We start from the raw sequence: 20,278 nt of genomic DNA, 5'->3' as shown, positions 1-20,278 counted from the left end.
TCTACTTAGCACTGTTTTGTTGGATGACTGCGTTACAAATGTTAAACTATTTTTTCTGCATAAAAAAGCTCTTATTCCAAATCTAAATTTACAAAATATACTTTAACAATAATTGCCTACTCGTCGTTTTAGATGTGAGTATCAAGGGGCATGGTATTCCGTTGCTAGTTGTTAATGTTAACTTTTGGGTTTAATGTTATTGAAGCAATTCAGAAGGCTATAAATATGTAAAATAAGCCATTTCATTCTATGGGCGTATTTATCTTATGGATATCGATTATTTTGTTTACATCGAGTGCGCCCTCGATCACGCCTTCACTCTGCCCTTTGCGAGCCAAAAGAGAATTTACTTTATCCTATACCATTCGTTGTACTTCCAGTTCTTGTATATACCCATATACGCTAGTAAACCCATTGTTTCTCCGCGAAACTGGCTTGCTGTTTCATTAACAACCCAACTGGAAAACTAATTAAGTACTTTTTTTTTCAACTTTTTTTCATTTTCCCGCTAATCATTTTGCACTAACGTTCTGACTGTTAAGGAATACATTATGTTTGGATAATTCGACCAGTTTCTCCTCGTTGTTGGTCTCGAGCCCAATGATCATTGCGAATGTGTTATTACGTGTGTGCCTGAAGTTCATGGTTGCAAACGGTCTACAACAACAACATTAAACGTCTTCAAGATGCTTCTTGCATCTTTCTCCTTAATTATTATTATTGAATTTAAACGTCGCAATCGTTTTCGGACTACAATTCTAAGCTATATCTGGAGTTTGGTACAAGAGCTTTTGAGTCAGTCACATATTGCACACGGAGCATGTACATCATGCTTGATCTATAGAGCATATGACATCTAAACCATAACACTTTGTTCGCGAAATTAAAGATATGCGAGAAGCACATCGGTATAACTTGATAAAGCGGTTGGAAAGAGGTGGGAGGGCAAGATCGATTACGAAGCATGGTGTGCCTCGGATATTTTCCGTCCTGTGTACACCACGCATCCTTTTTCTATTTAAGCGTAATAAAAGCCCGTAAGATCGAAGGAGAACGATCTGCACGATCCCGCATCTGACAAACGCACCTCAAGGCGGTTACAGCGTAATAGCCTTCTGCGAGACTATTGCAGGGTTGATAGTTCCTGATAAAGTTCCTGACTTATTGCAAGCTCTAGCCCAAGTCGCATCCAGGGAAGGTGCCTAGGCAGCGGTTGCCATTGCGAAATAGGTAAGTCATTTGCAGTGTGCCTTAATACTACCTTCTAGCTATATACATATATGTATCACTGCCTTTTAGTTATATCTATTCATGTATTCAGAAATAGGAAGTATATGGATGCAAAATATCGAGACCATCAAAAGGGTGGCCTTTGTTCAAAATCTAATATACGTAAAAATGCGTACTGGTTACCAATAGAGTTGTCGGAGTAACACCATTTAGTGCGTAATTTCAGCTTGAGTTCACGGGGCTACCCTTTCTCTTTCTGCCCCTTACTTATCTTGCCCTTGCAAGATCTCCTCGCGGCAACGAGAGGTGGAGAAGTTGTATTGCAACAAATATTGACAATGTAAACTTGACACATCTATAAAAACTAGCTATGATGGGACGACATTGTCTTTCAGGTAGCAATCATTACCCGCAAAAGAATGAATATTATCTTGTGCAAAGTTACGTTTTATTTTCAATCAAATATTTTTAGGTAATGAGCAATAACTTTTGACAGCTCGAATCAAGTTGAACTTGTCTGTCTGGATTCTTTTGCTTAACATCATAACTAGATAGCATTCGTGTATATATGCGGGCGCTGCGTAAGCCGTGTTCGATTAACAGGGTCAAAAGCAAGACGGACAACATCAACCCGTAGCAGAGTTTATACAGAAAGATTTCCGGCAAAGATTCGTATTGCAAGTACTTGCTACTGTATCAGGTAGATCGTTTCACAGGAAGCCACGTTGCCAAAGGGAAAGATCAAACACGCTGACCTATTAAATGTATGTTGTTTAATGTTTTTTTTTTCAGCCTTTAAAAACTTTATTTTAATAGTTATATTCCAAATTCTAATCAGATATCGATTTGGGAAATGGGAATAATATCGAAATGGGAATTACTGTGGCACTCGCAGAACTCGTAGGCGGGTCTGAAAGTTGACGTTTACCTAATTTCGAAAAGCCACTAGTTTCGGAAAGGGTGTAGCAAAGTTTTAAACGATCGATTTTTTTTTTTCCACATCTTTGCTGGCATGCAATTGTAGCCGTTTGTCAGATAGTGTCAATGCAGTGGATTTTATTGTGTCACAAGCTAATTTAATTAGTATTTTTTTTTCCAGATACCCCTATGTCCGCTAGAAAGTTCCAAGCCAATATTGGAACAGTAAGTAGTTCAACATGATATACCAAGACTTAATATTTCGATTTTGCAGTAAATCATTGATTCAGACAACTAGCACCTAGAACGAAATTAACTCTGTCTGTGCTTAGATCAACACAAAGCCGTTACGATCGCGTTATCACAATAGCGATTACGACAACCCTAAACAGATTGACTGCACAGTTAGTACAAGTACTGCCAGGCCTTTAACGGCCTGTTCCATGATAGACCTTGATTCAGACGCAATTATCTCTCCCTCTCCCCCCCCCTTATACATGCTATTTCGTTACTGTCTTACGAGTACGCAGGCCTCCCATAAGAGATCTACCTACTATCTAGGATAGTTAATTACTTTTTGTAACAACATCTTTCTTATATATATAGCTTTGTCTCGTTCTATCATTAAGCGCCAAACGCTTTTCGGGTTCTGACCGCTTAGCTTTGCCTCAGAGTGAATGTTCTTGGATCGGCATAGAATCTGCACTCAATAGAAGAGCGCAGGGAGCGAAATCGACTTTCTTCAACAATATGAAACATTTGTGCCATATCGTCGTAAAGCTGGCTGTACATAATGATATATTTCTAATACGGCTGACCCTTGGCCTAACAATTCGTGCGGTCAGTACGAAACGCTGGGTTCATTAGCGTACGTAGTAATTTCTCCTAATGCTTCTCTAATTCGATCGAGCTTCTACCAGGACGTTCTGGTAACAACTCAGTTGGAAGGGACCGAAACTAACTACTAACATTAATCGCAATACACTTGTTTTTATTGGCCTGTTATTCCTAGAATTGTCACTGAATTTAGGACGAGGACAGCGAACTTGCATATTTCCTCATAGCTGTGTACACGGTTTACAACATAGTATGCATCGGAGGATTCAACACATTGCCAGAAGGTTCAATGTTTCGTAAAGATTAAAAGCGACATGATTGATAAGCGATCTTCTTCAGGATGTAGAGAATCGAACACTCAACTAATTTCACTCGTGTACGGCATATTTAGTTGGAATATAAGGGTGATGTCTACGTGTCCTATTGCGTCACACAGTGGACGCAATTACTTCTACAGGACTCGATCTCTGTCAAAGCTCATTAAATAAATCGTAAATTACAATAGTAAAATTTATCGAAAAAAAGCCAATCCAATTAGTGACTGAAGAGAGCTGACGTACAAAAGGATAGAAGCAAACGTTTACAAATGGTAAGCCGATTGAGATTTTCGGATACGGTAGTGATACGTCGAAAAGTAGTAAACTGTGAAAACCTATTGAAACCCCCTATTTACTTACACTATGACAAGTGCTCATTTCAGTCTTTCATATCATCGGCTTTGTAAAGTGATCTGAACCATCCGTTTGAGCTGCCATTTCAGAAAATTAGCGTGGGACGTTCTAGCATAATGTTTCTTTATTCAATTCACGTAGTTAATTCTAGCATCATATATGTATAACCTGCTCTTTAAATACATTTTTTTTCATTTTTGCTACTAGCAACTCATCGGACGCGAGAACAACATATATAGGTTTAAAGGTTACAATATAAATTGTAAGTTAGCCTACGTTGAAACAAGCTTTGAGCATTAACCTCTATCCAGGTAAAACTTCTCTTAAAACGCGGACCAGTTTCGGTAAAATCAACACTATCTATAGATTATAGTTTTTTTGAATGGCTTGGAAGCTGCCCTGCTACACACATAGGTACATCAACAAAAATCCAAACGAGTATGGCAATCAAAACAAGCTTGTGCCGGGTCCTCTTCTCTTCATCGATATTTAACGGACTACCACATTATTAAGACCTCGAGGATAACCGTCATAGTTGAAATTTAGCTATGACAATTAACTAGATAACGTTATGATCCGTAAAGGAGAGAGAGAGACTCCAAGTCAAATATCAGGTCTTATATGATAGTAGTAGTATGATTCAGTACCGCACGTGTAGCTTGTGTAGAATAAATGTATTTTCTATGGTAAAACGCTTTCGTCAAGGTGAATGTGTTGATACGATACAGAAAGCCGCGTCATGCCTTAGAAGCAGCTGTTAAAGTTTTAAAGCTCACTTTTGCGATTGAACATAACGCATGCCTCCGTAAGCTGACCTTGAAGAACGCAATTTACTAACGCCTAAAGAGCCTTTACGGCCATTTTTGGGCACCGACCGTGTAAGATTCACATTTCGCGCCCACAACGCCCATTTTTCTCTTCCCAATATTTCTGGCTCCGGCTGTTCCTTAAGGTTGCTACGAGTTTCGTATGAAAATTCCACGACTAACCTAGTTAGCCTGAAGCGCCGCATGTCGGTGTCCGAGTGTGTCGAACGCGACCAGCTCTTGAAGAAGCCTTTGTGGAATAGTGACTCACAATCATGAAAAATTGGGATAGAAAGGCAGACTAGTTTCTCGTATCAAGCTGCTTTTGAAGACGCCTAACGGGAAAAAATCCAAAAATCTCCCTCGATGCTTATCGGAAATGCCGAAAAGTGAAGATGCGATTCGAACAGAGCTAGCTAATGTTAGGGAAGAATGTTGTTTGGCGTGCCACGCCAAACGATCGATCTTCGTCAGAGAAGCAACTGATGGGCTGACATCGGCTTCCCTCGACTCAGATTTCGAGGACTTTACATGTGGCGTAGGTCTGACTACCCCTACATGAAGTAACACCCGGCTGAAACACCATTGAAGACTTGTTGATAAAGAACTGTCTTACTTTCTTGAATGGATATCTGTTCGAGTGGCAAAAGGCAAAATTTAACTAGAGATGTAATAGTGGAAGTTTACTTGGACAATCTATTGGAAAGTTTATTAGCATTCAGTTATTTTTATTTAGGTAATTTTCATAATTATGTGGGGTAAAGCTGGCTGTATATTTTATTAGAAACACATTTAAATCAAATGAATGCGTAGCTTTTTTCCTTTCTTTTGCGTATCCAGACAATTTCGAACAGATGGAGCCCATCAAAAAATCGGAATTCCGGTAAATTTATATTAAATGGATAACGATCGGGGCTCAAAGTTGTCTAAGCAATTAACCCAAGTCACGAAGCCCGTTAGAACTGTACCTATTCAGTAATCTATATGACTCTTAATAAACCTCTATCCCAGTTGAATGTAAACGTATACTTAACACTGGGGTTATAAGGAGATGCTATACTTACTACGGGCCCGAAAACGCGGTACACCGAAGATGTGTGTGCCATTAAGTTGCCCGTCCTATAAAACAAGCAAAAAAAAAAAACCTGAATTGTCATAACCTCGGATACCGGCAGGCCGTAAATTTAATATCATTGTGAAGTAGTAAACCGGTTCAATCAAATACATGAAGTAGCGATTTTTCTATGCGTGATCACAACTAACGTTAGTCTCATATCAGCAGTGCGTACAGAGCAGCTGGTGTATTCATTTGCCGCTCCGCCTGCCACCTGATCCTATTCGGTCCTAATTAGTATACGACAATCATTACGTAATGCCATGGACAATGCATATCTTTCAAACAAACAAATTAGTTTATCCGTCTGCGCATGTGGCTCCTACCAAAGAAGTAGGATAAATATATGACAGATACTTTCAGCTGGATACTCGCACCCTTGTTATTGAACGAGGTACTTGTAAATGACACAAAAAACAAGCCAAAAATCCATAAAAATCTTTTAATACGTTATAGCTTTCTATAATGCTCATGATAGGCAAATGATCAAACTCAGACGTAGCCAATCTATAGCGTCAACGATGTCCGGCACGGAAAATACGCGCTTTGATGCTTTTCAGTCCAAGTCCATTTCCCTGGTCTACTGTTTCTATTTTCAATAGCAAAGGTTATCTCATCAATGATTTAAAACCGATTCTCTATGCTAGAAATATATTAGACTAGAGAAAACGTTCCCTGAAAACACTAATTTTGAAGTTGTCAAGTTTGACAAATGGCTTTTGTTTTGTTAGACGAACTGGTTTGGTGAAACAGCGTATTTTTAGGTGTTTCTGTCACTTTTACTGTTTATTATCGTTTGTTTCTTTTCGCACTGTTTATTCCTATGTTTTCCCACTAAATCCTGTGCAATCAAGAGCTACTGCATACTGCAGTTAGTGTGCGCAAGGTGATTTGTTCGGTATCGATTTGATTTCAATACACCTTATTCCACAGTAAAACGGTATAAAAAACATACCGCAGATTGATGGTGAACGTTGCCCAAAAAAAAATTCGATTACAGCGCGCTCTGCCGACGCTTTTGTTCGAGTTTTGCCAACGCCTGAAATATTCATTTAGGCCGTATTGGGAAAGCCCTTCAAAGCAGGCTTTGTTTCGTAACGTGAAATATATGGGCTCGATATAATGTGTTTAGAGACTAGAACGGAAGGCAACTGGTCGTATCAGCTCCTTCTATGTCTTTTTCCATTAGTGTTTTATCTATTCTTAAATCTGTGTATACTGACTTCATGTAGTTACGTGTGCCGTTTAGAACCTTCGAAAATAAATGCTCGTATTGTCAGTTAACTTCCCGTCCGATAGCAGTGATGATTCCAGTTTCTGAAACTACGGGGCAATCACCAAAAATCTCCTAACGATTCCCGCAGAGCGGCGATTCGCCATTTGCCGTCAGTTGTTGCATGCGCTCCTACATCGTCAACGTGGGTTTTATAATATACGTCTACATATAAATATCTATCTACTTAGCCGAGCCAATACACAGCATCTACGTAAAACAGTGAAAGATTGCCCTCTGCGAACAGCTCAATGTGGCCTGCGGATAGAAGGAGAAACTGACTCAATCGTAAAGAAAATTTCATAAGACTAGTTTCGTCTCCACGCCATATTTTCACAAGAGTTTGAGGCGTCCGTCAGTGGCGATCCTTCGAAATAGCGAAAATGAAAATGCAGAAAGTTACAATATATGCAAACAAATAATTTTCTGTCGTATTGTGTGGTAATTTTTTCGCCTTCAGTAATGGGTCACGGCGGACCTTTGGCACATGGATAGCCGATACTGCTTTTGATTGATTCGATTTTAACAGCTTGCATTGTTGTAGACAGCACACGAAGTTATACCTTTCAAAAAGTTAATCTGCGACCCAAGCGGAGAAAGTCGGATGTTTGTCAGAGAAGTCGCTTTTCTCACCGCGCTCATGAACTAGAATAACAATGGAGCTCCGAAATTGGTCTTACCTAAGCAGCCGTGGAAAGATCAGTGGAGAAGCTTCGCAGGGAGCACTTCCGGAATTCCTCACGCGCAGGAATTCCTTTAGGCGTCTCGCTTTGATATATCTATATATGTATGTACACCCTCTTTCTGCCACCAGGGTCATCGTTCCATTCCACCGCTTACGTCGGCGGAGAGCGTTGCTTCGGGAAGTAAAGACGCGGGCTAGCGTACTTGTGTGAGAGCTAGCTGTCTTTTCTGATCTCGCATCGCGACGTCCCGTCTAACGCCACCTCAACTCTGATCGGATAAATACCAGCGTAGGATGCTTGGAAAAAGTAATTGTTATCGATGTGTGCTATTTAAAGTCATTGGTAGTGATGCGGAATGAACGAATTTTATGACGGATGATTAATATCGGCGGTCATACTCGGGGAATAGTTTATATGGAAACAGATCGAGTGAGGAATAGTTAGGATTAATAAATAATTATGATGTCGGATGAATGTACGAAGCTTCGTACCAATGGCGAGTGGGCGCATTTTTAAATAAGCTTTTCAATGGTCAGTTTAGTTATTTAGTGATTTGATGAGTGTACGGTCGTTATAAAAAAAATAGTTTGAAAAAAAGGACGTAGAGTATTGATAAGTTACAGGTCCGCACGCTGCGTCGTACATGTTCTGGAGAATTAGTCACAAAACGAATACCTTCGCGGATCTTTAGTTCCTTTTTGTGCTGATGCATTAAACAGGCTCGGGAAAAATGGTCTGCTTCGTCTCGGCTATTGAACACCGTTCTGTACTTATCTAACGTAACGTTAGGTAATTCAAAGCGCTAGACTACGTCTCTTAGCATATTCTATTGTTATTCCTTTTCAATATTAGCCATTTGTCGTATATGTACTACGTATATACATTTGTCGGGGCCGGCTCGACTAAAGTAACCGCTTATTTGCCTCATTGTGTTCCGTTACCTCGGCTCAATTCCGTTACCTTTTTTCATGCACCAAAAAGCGATCGATAGCCCACAAATTTCAGACACTCAGCAAATTCTCTAGTGGAGCGTTGCTTATTTACCAAGTAAATTCTGACCCAGCATATATGCCAAGGTACAAACATTCATAATGTGGGCTTCTTTATAGCGTTGTAGCGGGGCTTCTGCAGTTTGGGCTGTTTAAACGAACAACGAGCAAAAACAATTCAAATTTTTGGATTTGATACAATTAAGACCCAACAAGATGTAATTTGGACATAATAGTTATGTGAGTTCACGCGTAGGTCCATTTTCTTTACAATGCCCTAACGGAACGTCGACAATATAAAAGTACGTAATGAAAACACTGTAGATAACGAAGTCGTGCCGGGGCGTTTGGTCGAAACGATCTGGCACAGATTTTGTGTTTTTAACGCATACGTTTCGCCCAAATGTGAGGAGGGCTTTTCGCAAGCAACGGTTGGACGTTGCCCTTTCTTAAATCTTCGTTGACTGTTGCAAATCATAGGAGCGCGATTTTCGTAGTTGTGCCGTGTGTTATAGGCAAATCAAAAAGTTCACAATAGCATAGATGTAGATAGGTCTGTAACAATTTTATCGAAATCCGCTTATTACAAGTCAGCCAAACATTAAGATCGCAGTATTTTTCGCATTACGATGTATGGGAGGGGTTTGCTGTTGAAGCCGTGAAGCATTCGCTCTCGGTTCTCAGTCATGCAGCCTTCACACGTGTCTCTCCGATGCTATTAGCATACCAGAAGCGTTGCTTCTCTGCTAGAATATATCACCGCACTCCGAAATTATACTGCATACACGTTATTGTGGCCGATTTATAAGGCCAATAGACTCAAAGCAAAAATGATATATTGATACTTTTATGTTGGGCCTTGATCGCTTTTTATTGCTGTAATAGAATATTTTTAATCATTACTATTTTTGCGAGAAATAAAATGACTAACGCCACTTAATGGCCCTTTATTTTGTATTGTATTAGATGCACTTTAATCCAAAAATGACAACTGCAGAAAAGTCGACACGCTTTCGAGTTGGGTCGAAAATAAACCATAGTTCTGTAAAGGATGCGCAGAATGAACCGTTTTGGTAAAACCCGTGATTAAACCAAAATAATGACAGGTACATGCCAGTAATGCTTCACGTAAAAAACGTGGGTCCAAAAAATAGCATGAAATATTTAATTCCGTTTTTACCGAATATCCAAAGTTTAAGGGCACGTATTAACTAAAGAAGCTGGCTCAAAGATACAAATTTAGTGACCCTGATGGTGAAGCAATAAAACTATCCGAGATTCTAACGTGAACGTAAATGGCTGACGTGTCGCGAACGTAGCCGTGTATGATATATCCGCTCTGTATAATTTTGGCTTTGATTAGTTCTCGTGGGATTCACTGGGTTTTGAAGACAAGTCGCTGTGGCGAAAAATTCCCGCTTGCAAAAAAATCATCTTTAAGCGTTAGAACTGAAAAAAAAAAATAAAAAGCTAATTTGAGCGGTATAACGGATGATCTTACCGAGTTGGGTGCGTTTGTCGGATACAAAGGTACCACGGAAATACATGTCGTCAACTTCAAAATAGCTGGTTTATTAACACTTCATGTGGGTGCAGTTCACACGTATGTCAACCGGTGCAACTAGTCCATAGTGTGAAAATGGGTTTAACCAAATAAATGTGCCCATATGTGATTTCCCACTCCTTGTTAATTCCCGTGCAGGTACGTGTAAGTACGTGTTCAGACAGTTCGCTAGTCTTATATTAGCTGAGCGTTTTTGACGGAACCAAAAATTCCTCTAGAGGGGATGATTGACTTGAAATAGAACTGTTTTTCATATTTAAACCATAAACGGTCATTAAATCATAAACGGTCCTGGTGGGCGAATGATTTTTCGAAATTAAATACAACTGGGTGCGGATGACCGAACGCTTCTACGAGAATAGTCGGCTTCACCATTGGATTTTGTCGATCAATACAGAGTTCAAGGTGGTGATGGACACTCGGTCCTAGTGCTACTAAATATTCAAAGGCCATTGGTGATAAAGTTGTAATGCTACATCGATGACGGAAACGAATGCCAGCATATTGTTTGAGAAAAACGTAATCTCGAAAAAAAAAATACTACCTTAAGTAGCCGTAACTTGCGTAGCAATATCTGGAACAAGAAAAACATCGTGTGAAATGGTTTGTGCAGTTGCAATAAGATTCATTATGTCTCATTGTGTCGTGCTGAGTATACTTCAAAGTGTGTCGTTTGTATTTCTCAGCTATGTGTCAGGTAGCCGATGACCCCGCTGTTCGCGGACGAAGATTTCAAATACATTTGTAGATAAATGGAACTCGCAAGGTGATGCAGACACTAACAAGCAAAACGATGTACTGCTAACCATAGAAAAGACCTCAATTCAACAGACACACCATTTTTTTTATAGCTACCTTGCAGAACATCAACGCATGATACGGGCTGTGCCATTTACGAGTCGACTGTCGAAAGCTTCACATGAGAGAAACAGACGACACAAAAGCAAAGTTAAGGAAACAATATGTAAGACAGGGGATTGACAAATTTTATAGCCCATAGAAAAATTGTGCGCAAGGAATATAGATGCCATGCAAATGAAAATGGCCAATTTTGTTGTCAGATGCCGATAGCGTTCGTTACAACCAGTGGTTTGCAACATAAAGGTATCATTAACAACTGCTAAACGACAGATGCTTAACTAGCAGTTGGAAACTTAAAAAGCAAAGTTTTCTTTGTCACCCGCTGAGAAACAGGAAGAACTTATGAAAGGCTTGAACAACGGGAAAACCTTTGGCCAAAACAAGCTGATCCTAATATCCTTAAACAAATACATTTTTTTCGATTTATCAACCTTATTTCCTGGTGAAAGTGTTCTTCGCTATAGGCGTTCGTTCCGACACATTCACACAGTCGCGATAATGCTTGCACGCGAAGGCGGCAGCCTTGAAGATATTTCAAAGCGCTAATTTATTTCATTTATGAGCGTCAATAATGAGGTTCTCGAGCACATAATAATAGAACAAATAACACCGCATATGGAAATATTTAGACCTAGTCTGGGACGGCGGTTCGGGTTTAGAAATAGTAGAAGCGTACAAGAAGCAGGACCAGGCTGCTGAGAAAAGTGAAGCTTCAATTGTAGATTTTTGAAATAATTCAGCTACCTTTTATACAGGATACTGAAGGAACGAAGGTTCCAGGTGCAGGCCCGTAAGGTTTCAAATTATATAATAAGAAAACGAAGCGATTGCTTGTGATAAACAGTGGGACTCCAAAGGTGTACCTTATCGATTATAGTGTACTTCACGGGTGTATTTTAATACCAGTAGTAAATAGCGAAATCAAACCATTCACACACACGACTGCACTAAATAAATAGGAAAGAGAGGCAGCCCAATGCCCGACACACTAATACAGATATTGTACCGCCTCGTACATAAAACGAACCTCGTAGTTACTGGGAGTAGCATAGACAACAACTTACTGGGTCTGCCGAAAGCACCAAAATGCACAAAGCTCAATAATGTACTGTAGCAGACAGCAAACGAGGAAAGAAGGGAGTGTGTACTTCGACTAGCGAAGCCATTTATACGTGCCTATGCTGCTAAATGTCACCCCACTTGTTGAAGGATTGTCATGTTTGATACTGTACAACGTACATGCGAACGTTTTGTAGAAAGTTGTTCCAGTGGATGAGAACAAATTTTCTCGGTTAGGTTTTTGAAAGTTCAAAAAAAAAACAAAGAATTCAGAGCAAAATGAAGGAAAAAGAAAAAAGGTCTGATCAAATGGGGACAAAACTGACATTCCGGTTATGCACTAAATTACATTTATAATAGTGTCTATGCCGATCTTTGCTGACCCCCATAGCTTCAAGCGAAGTAAGCAATCCCGCTATGTTAGGAACCCCAAAATAACTGAATATTCGAGTAAGACTGCTATTACTGTAAAGTATTTTATTAAATAAATTTGTTATTAAATTGCTTCACGATTTGTTGGTCGACGTTGATATGATTCTGTCTTTTCAGAGCCATACGTTGCTGCTGTGCAATTTGCGAATTGAATTTCGAAGATCTGCTTGCCTCCTAGGTAGGCAAACTTCGTTGTCAACAAATTTAATGACAAACAGTGCCAAAAAAGATAAAAGGCAATAATCAAGTTTGACGAAATTGTCACAATTTCGAATACATCAATGCTAGCTCCGCTGTGTGCGTAAAAATAATATCATGAGCCTGCGAGTCGGTCTTGGCCAACTTTAGTTATATACAGCATGCACTTAGAAACAGCTTTTGTTGCCCTAGTTGCCCCTATGTTTTGACCATTGCACCGTTGTCTTATATTCTCACATAGGACTAAATGCCGTAAGCTAAGGCGATTTTGCCACTGATTCCAAAACAACACAAGTACCGCGTGCTCAAGTAAGTGCATTTGTTTTTGACGGTAGAGTTGACTTTGAAGTCAGTGCGAAACGAAGAAAAGCGAGGGAGTTATCAATCAATTTTGTCGTTTTCATTCCAAGGTTTATACGAAGAACGAGAGAACACTGCTTTAATCTGGACTAATTTGCCAACTCGACCGGGGTTCGAGATCATTGTCGCCCGGTCCAGTGGAGACTACTAAAATTATTATTAAAATCTAAACCGTTCATGGAACCGTTCTCATTTCTCATTGGAGGCAAGGCACGGCGTCCGGGCGTTGCCTAGATAATAAACATAGATTAAGTCAAATTGACCAAAAAAGGCCCATACTATATATCAAAAGGACACGCCCTGGAATTCCTAGAAAGCCTGAAAATACCTAAGAATTGCACAGTTTCTCGACCGCCATGCAGCCAAGCCATAATTGCTTCTACTTTACCTAAATAGTTAGTTCGACGTGAATTCGACGTTAACGTCGTTTACCTCCAGTAAGGTCAGCCTGAGGCTAGATGCCGACATGAACCCAGTAGTATTGTCCTAGTCACTGTTTGTGACCATCCCATTGTGTTATATGGTTGTGGGATCATTGTGTGTAATCATCTCCTGCGCTTCTTCAGGCCTCTTTTCTTAGAAACAGGCATTGTCGTTTTATCCTGCGCACACTCCGCTAAATCAAAAGGTACGCCACATTTTTCAGCGACTAGATCTGTTTCTAGAGGACATTTCGATCTATGCCCTAGGCCTTTGCTTAATGTTGAAACAAGATTGCTCACGAACGAACATTCGGCTCACTAGGGGATCGTGGTCTCAACTTTGGGCACCCTCATTACCCCTACGGTGTGACTGCATTTTGAAGGACCGTTGATAACATGACTTCCTACTGTTTTGAATAGTCAGTTTTATATAACTCGTAAGTATCCACGTGGTGCTTGATTCAAAGAGAAGCTTCATCTGTAAAGAGATTCGAGAGAAAAGTTGTATCAGTTTCCTATATAAAATAAGACGCTTGATTTAGAAAAGTTTTGAATCGCTCGGCGTTATTAGTAGTCGTTGAATGTTAGATATATTTCTTTATTTTGAAAAACTGGGCTTGAAACTCTTTTCTTCAAAGTCAAGATATAGGACTCAGTTACAAAAGCTTCGAGAGAAGAATCGAGCTATCACTAATTCATTTCCATATAGCATAATAGTCTAGCCACGAGCGTCTTAAGCTAGCCATTAATAGAGGCCTACTAGCTCATCGGCTTCTCGACGCGTGCGTAATTCTCCCATCAAAAAAGTACTCCTCGAACCCTCATTGAACCAGAGATTTTTCCACCAGACAATTAATGCTCAAGGACAACAAGGAAATATATATATATATATAATACATTGATAAGCGACTCAAGCTAGTTAGGTGCCCTTTTAATAATCATGCTACGCCCTGATAAAGTAAAAATGGATATCAACGAAATTTTACATCTCCGTCGACGTTGCCCTATAAGGAGGACATACTGCTCACTTTGTGCCGGTATTTGTACGTCGTCACTACAATAGAGCTTTGCTGAAAATATCATACATTGACAGGCAGTCGTTGGCTAAGGCTGAGACAGCTGTTCACAGTTGATAGTTGGGAAGAATATATTTATATTTATTAGGATAGTTAGATAAACTTCCTTACATTCACATTTATGATTTATTCGCTATATATATATATTTTTTCATTTTAATAATTAATTTTAAGAAGATACATGATGGTAAAATTAAGGGTATTTAAAAAAAAAAAGGTGAATTAAAGATAACTCAGTCTCGAATGGTCCGGAATACCGCGAATCATAGCAGCTTTTCTCAGGAAAGGACCTGATTAAATCTATCACCACGTATCCGGCCGGTAATGAATAAGAACATCCTCTTCCTCTGAGGTCACACGTCAGGACCCTTGTACAACTATAACGTGACATAACACAAAAACGAAAAAAATTTATATTAAATATAGAGCAGTCTAATTACATAGTATAGGGTATAGTTCCTAAGAGACTGGTACATCTGCGAGGTAACACGTGCTCCGTATGGCGTCAACGCTTAGCGATCAGTTGGCAGTAGTACTTTGCATGTCGCTGGAAGTTTTATATTGATATTACAGATTAAATGTGAATTTAAGATGTCACTGCTCGATTGATACGTCACTGAAAAGGCTCCTTGTAACCAAAATAGAGAATCACACAACGATTTGATCAATGTATCCGCGAGGTGGGGGAAGGAATAACATAAACTGGATAGTCATTTTTTTAGAGAAAAGTTACACTCACGGAACTAAAATTGCTTGCCCGTGTTGGGTTCATCAGCAGACCATTTTCTTGCTGAGTGAGTGGAAAGGAAAGATAACTTCTGCTGATAATATCTTCGCGGCCTTTGCATCGTCCCTGTAGCCCTCGATCAAAGCGCTGTGCTCTGCCACAGACCTACCTTAACGCAGAGTAATTTTTACATTCGTATAGTTAATAATAAAAAACATACTATCACAGTCGCCAATTCTTGATCACATTATTAGGATATGTGTAGTGAATTGGGGCTTTCGCCTGCTATTGAGTGTGACAATGAACCACTCATCATTCGACCGTGCTTACATTATACATCTTAAGGAACCGAAGCGAAATAGAATCAGCGCATCTGTCTTGCGGCATGGACATTATTTGACTACAGAACTTAGCTAAAACTGGTATTAGGCGTGAACATCAGCAACGTTAAGAAACACTCTACAACCATACTTTCTTTTCTATTATTATTCAAAGAATATAGTGTCATATGGTACAAAGAATTTATGGTCTATATCTGTTCGTAGAACGGACGGACTATTTTTTGTAAATTTAATCTAGCAGATCAACTTCAAGTGTTAGAATCATTAACAGGAACACTACTCCAAAATAGGAAATAGAGTAGGCAGAAAAGGCCAAACCGTCTAAATGTCTGATGTAAAATGCGAGCTGAGGCACTAAACGTCAGTGATCTTCCAGAATCCGAGTGCCTAAAATACTGAAATAAATATAAGTTTATAATTAAATAAAGCGGTGAAGCATACGTGCAGTCTGTTCATCGTACTCAGGATCTCGTCAATAAAATATGAGAACCTAAACACTAAATGTGCAAGGAACAAAACAGCTTAATTTATACAGGCGTAAGTTAATGAGATTTACAACCCGGTACGAGGCGTAATAAGATATATATAAGCGGCAAGCGATGCCTTCCACTTGCGGGCCTATGGAAGAAGTAGGCCGTGACCCCCATATTCGGTGGAGCCAGCCTTCAGCCACTGACAAGAAGCACAAATTCGAAAAATTAGAACTTTAAGGATGTGTTTTGTGCTTCAGCTACCAGTGGCGTGGGAAACTGTTTACTGAGGAAGTGTACGTCGAAAAAATAACACGTAGTATTCGGTAAATAATAGTACTGATGGACTAATTTGGAATGCCTTCAAAGAAAGTTTCAAAGCTTTCTCTCTAAGCGACGCTTGTTACAACACTGCTGAACTTATTCCAGAGCGTAAGTCATAAGATTTTCCTTGGAACCTTGTGTAGTGCTTTAAAGGAACGACATGAGCTAGATTAATTATCAGGATTCATCTCTTTAGTATTCACACGCAAACATAATGAACAGCAACACCCATCAGTAAGTAATTGCGTCGGATTTCGCTCTAAGTCAGAGGGTATATAGTTCATCCAGCCTATCAAAAAAATATTTAAATAAATAGTAGCTGCAAAAGGTTATATAAATTGCAGGTTAGGCGAAACTGCTAACGGCGAAGTATTTGTAACTGGAATAAATTCTCTGGATTTAAAGGTATGGATTCGAACGACGGGCAGCCAGCCAGACCCCAGCAAAGGAGGGCGCTACGATTGGGTAGTCAACGCGCATCTCTGAGCACTTTGTCATGACAACCATAAAAATACAGCTACCGCTGGTCAAAACTTCAGCATTGGCCATAGACCATGCCGTTTCAGAGATAAGCTAGAAAAAAAAACCTAGGCACGTCCAACAAAACTCATAGCTGATGGAAAGAAACAGTGGATATAGTGCATCATATTGAAGTTGACACTTCGCAATGTAAACCTCGCCTTCGCAGATTTTGGCTGGGAACTGAAGCGCCTAGTTATGCCATCGGCTCTCCTTTGAACAACCACTTACAAATCACGGTTCGGGTCAGAGTGATTCAATACACACAGAACGAAGATTGAAGGTCAAGAAAAGAACTCAAGCAAAAAGACCATTTGCTCCGATTAGTTAGAAAAGGAAGTAACACTTTAGTTTTTCTTTCGTTCGTGAAGGCTCTACACCTCTGCGCTTGTCCTATGTAAATGGTGCCCCTCCATATAGGCTCTACCTTTTTATGAACTGCGAAACTACACGAACATAAAGCTATAAGAAATCAGAATCTCTAGTAAAGGTATATTACAAATTAGGCTGATCTCATTTACTCGTTAACCAGAAGTTATTTCATCATAATAAATCAAGCGAAAATTAATTGCCGATTGTTGCTATGTGGAAACGAAATCAAGAAACTGTTAGGCATAGACGTTAATTCCATTTGCATCCTAAAAGCTCGTCCTAAAGGTTCGCGTTAATGTGCCCATTTTACGATTGGAGCATTAAAAATCGGAATGAAACGGCGATCTGTAAGTAAGTTTACGAAATAGAAAGAAGTATTGAGTCAACTTTTTTGAAACTTAATAAGTTTCGATAAGAACAGGCTTGTTGTCGGCCGGCGAACACGCACCGTTTTAAGTATTTTGCAATGCCTCCTCATAACCAGAGGCATCATTGTATTAGAATGTATACGTTTCTATCCGTGAGGTGATTTATGTCGAAATAAATGTGACCCTCTATTCGCTAGCGTGCCCATGCGACTATTCTAAGCTCATGAGACTTTCCTTGATTTAGCAGACACGTACGTCCAATTGACGCCTACGTTCTAATAAAAGATGAAGATCGTGATACTAGCGGTAAGTGGTAGTCGAGACATTTCAGCGTATCCTAGTCTATTTCTCAAATTAACATAATCCAATTCGAGAGTCCTCGATGCCTGCACGGGTGTAATCAATCCAAGTAATTCACGCACTCGATTCGCCCCGCAGTTAGATAGCAGGCAGTTCAAAGACTACACCTGCGGATTGTTATATGCTCTTTTCGTATACGGTCTACGATATGGTATCTTCCTGTTCATATGGTAAGAAGTTTGCCGTGTCAGCTTTAGTTACTAGGACTAGCTTTGTTCCGACCTTTTTTTTTCTCACCGTTGAAGGCTCCTAACTAATTCTCGGAAAATAGAACGGATGGGCTATTTTAACACGGTATTGTATCGTACCGTATTACTCGGAGGATTTCCGTAAAGGTCAGAACGAGGTGATCATTATTAGCTGTAAATATCTGAGTTATATAGTTCATCTATATTAATTACGTTTCATATCTAATGAAGCCGGAATGGACTGTTCTTCCAGTGTGTGTGGCAATGAGCTGCTTTTTATATCTATGTTATTCTTATTTGTTTACGACGCTGTTGGTGAAACTGGGTTTGGCAGTTTGCAATAAACTTGCTGAAGTTCGCTATCTCAGGTTTTGAAGTTACGAAAAGCATTGTCTATTTGGATATTGGGAGCCATCAGAAGGATTTAAGGTCAACATAATTAATTGCGAAACAATTAATGCATGTTAAATGTACCAAGGATTTTAGTTGTAAGCGAGGGAGCCCTCACTTAAATTGTAATTGATTAAGCTTTTAATTTAACTTAGAATTTAACTTGACACAGATCACTTAGAGAAACGAGAGGAAGGTGATAATATTTAACTAATAATCGTTCAGTGTTTTAAGTTTAAACAATTAGTTATTAAAGCAGTCAGAGGATATCAAACTTTTTTAAACAGTTCGAACTCGCAAACGAACCGCGTTGCCAATCAAATCATAAATTCAATGGCATATATCTTTCAATTAAAGTTAAGTATAAAGTTCCCCTTAGATACTTACAAGGTGTTACGCCTTATCGGAATTGCGACATCATTTGCAGTTAACAAGCACCCTTTCTATTAATCGAGATACAGCACATTTTTCAACCCTAACTTTAATAAATGTAAGTGAGCAGAAACGCGATCTGGACTTGTAGACTTCTTTCACGCCTTCCTTAGTCGCAAATTGCTTGCCTATATTAGTTCTACCTGATTTTGTTAGGTTTTATGACTCAAATTCCGTGAGAAGCACGATCATTCAAGGTTGAATAACGGGTTCTCTTGTAAAGCTTTAACCCCACTTTTTCCATACATGTTTTACCTGTATCGTACGAACACGAAACGCACCTAGATCGTAAAACTCTGGACAAAGTAATCAGTCTACGTGCGGAAACTCCCCAGACTCTCCTCGAATCTCCATCTGGATAACTCTGCTTCGGGAGGAATCATACTGATCCGATAAGCGGATGATATCAATAAAGAATGTACTCACCTGTAAAGGTCTAACGAAGTAAATTCTTCAAGTTTTAGTGGCTCTGTATTGCGAAAATATCCTACAAACAGTTCACGTTTCGAAAAAGGTACCAGATAACACGCTCGCAAATGGAATGACAGTGGATTAGGTTCTGTTACTCGGAAAGATAAATTTTACTTTGAATACGAGGCAGATCTTGTTGCAACAGTTTCACGTGTGTAATACACACGACACGTACACGAACGGCAGTAGGTATGTTCTGCACGTGAGCTCCTAGCACGTAGATGTAAGTTAACAGTATGTAGTATATAAAATTATTCGAAGCGGAAACACTCGTTTCGATTAACGCGGTAGGATACTAATGTGCCCGTCCGGCAAGTCACAGTTATGATGCGAGTACGGTATTTATCATCCTGTAGTGCAGTATCCAATATACAGTCTCGACAGAGGCTTAGAGAAACGCTATGGCTGCCTCGTGATTGATTTCAAGCAGCAAATTCCAATGGCTTCAATTAATGGGAAAGATGTACACAAGTAAAGGCAAGCGTCTATGGAACGGGAAATCACGCCTGTTGCATACGGCATATTTAGGCGGTTGCCTATATAATCCAAGCTGATAAGATTTGAATGCGTTTAGAACTGTGGACAGCCTGCAGATCGATGATCGGTAGTCATTGTTTTGAGTGGGGTTTCCCATTTATGATGGAAGTGAGTAGATCGTGCTAGTTGTTGCTGGCTATCAAACCACCTCGTGACATTTCTATTTGGACACGCTTGGGACGCTACCACAGTGACCGCAGCAGTGATAACGTTCGGATTAAATCGGAATTTGATGGCTAACTGTTTTTTCTATAAACCCACGCAAAGCAAATGACATTTCTAA

At 39.6% G+C, this 20,278-nt stretch overlaps 1 long non-coding RNA gene across 5 annotated transcripts in view; it reads right to left on the bottom strand.

The window, feature by feature from the left end:
* LOC111251542 (uncharacterized) overlaps positions 1-19,730 on the bottom strand; it is a 41,221-nt gene extending 21,491 nt beyond the window's left edge. Inside the window, exons 1-5 of one of the 5 annotated variants that reach the window (XR_015328471.1) lie at positions 19,414-19,730; positions 15,236-15,388; positions 14,730-14,873; positions 14,407-14,490; positions 5,527-13,898 (exon numbers count right to left, since the gene is read on the bottom strand). This is a non-coding gene — a long non-coding RNA (uncharacterized LOC111251542). Of the gene's footprint in view, positions 1-1,535; positions 5,037-5,526; positions 13,899-14,406; positions 14,491-14,729; positions 14,874-15,235; positions 15,393-19,413 lie in introns of those variants that run through there. The other 4 variants (XR_002673834.2, XR_015328472.1, XR_015328470.1 and 1 more) reach the window with 4 other exon arrangements.
* Positions 19,731-20,278: the final 548 nt, after the last annotated feature.

The sequence above is a fragment of the Varroa destructor genome, unplaced genomic scaffold (genome assembly GCF_002443255.2).
Source record: "Varroa destructor unplaced genomic scaffold, Vdes_3.0 BEIS01000001.1, whole genome shotgun sequence".
Taxonomy (NCBI): Eukaryota; Metazoa; Arthropoda; class Arachnida; order Mesostigmata; family Varroidae; genus Varroa; species Varroa destructor.
Note: the sequence above shows the minus strand (reverse complement) of the source record. Positions and strands in the feature narration are given on the sequence as shown.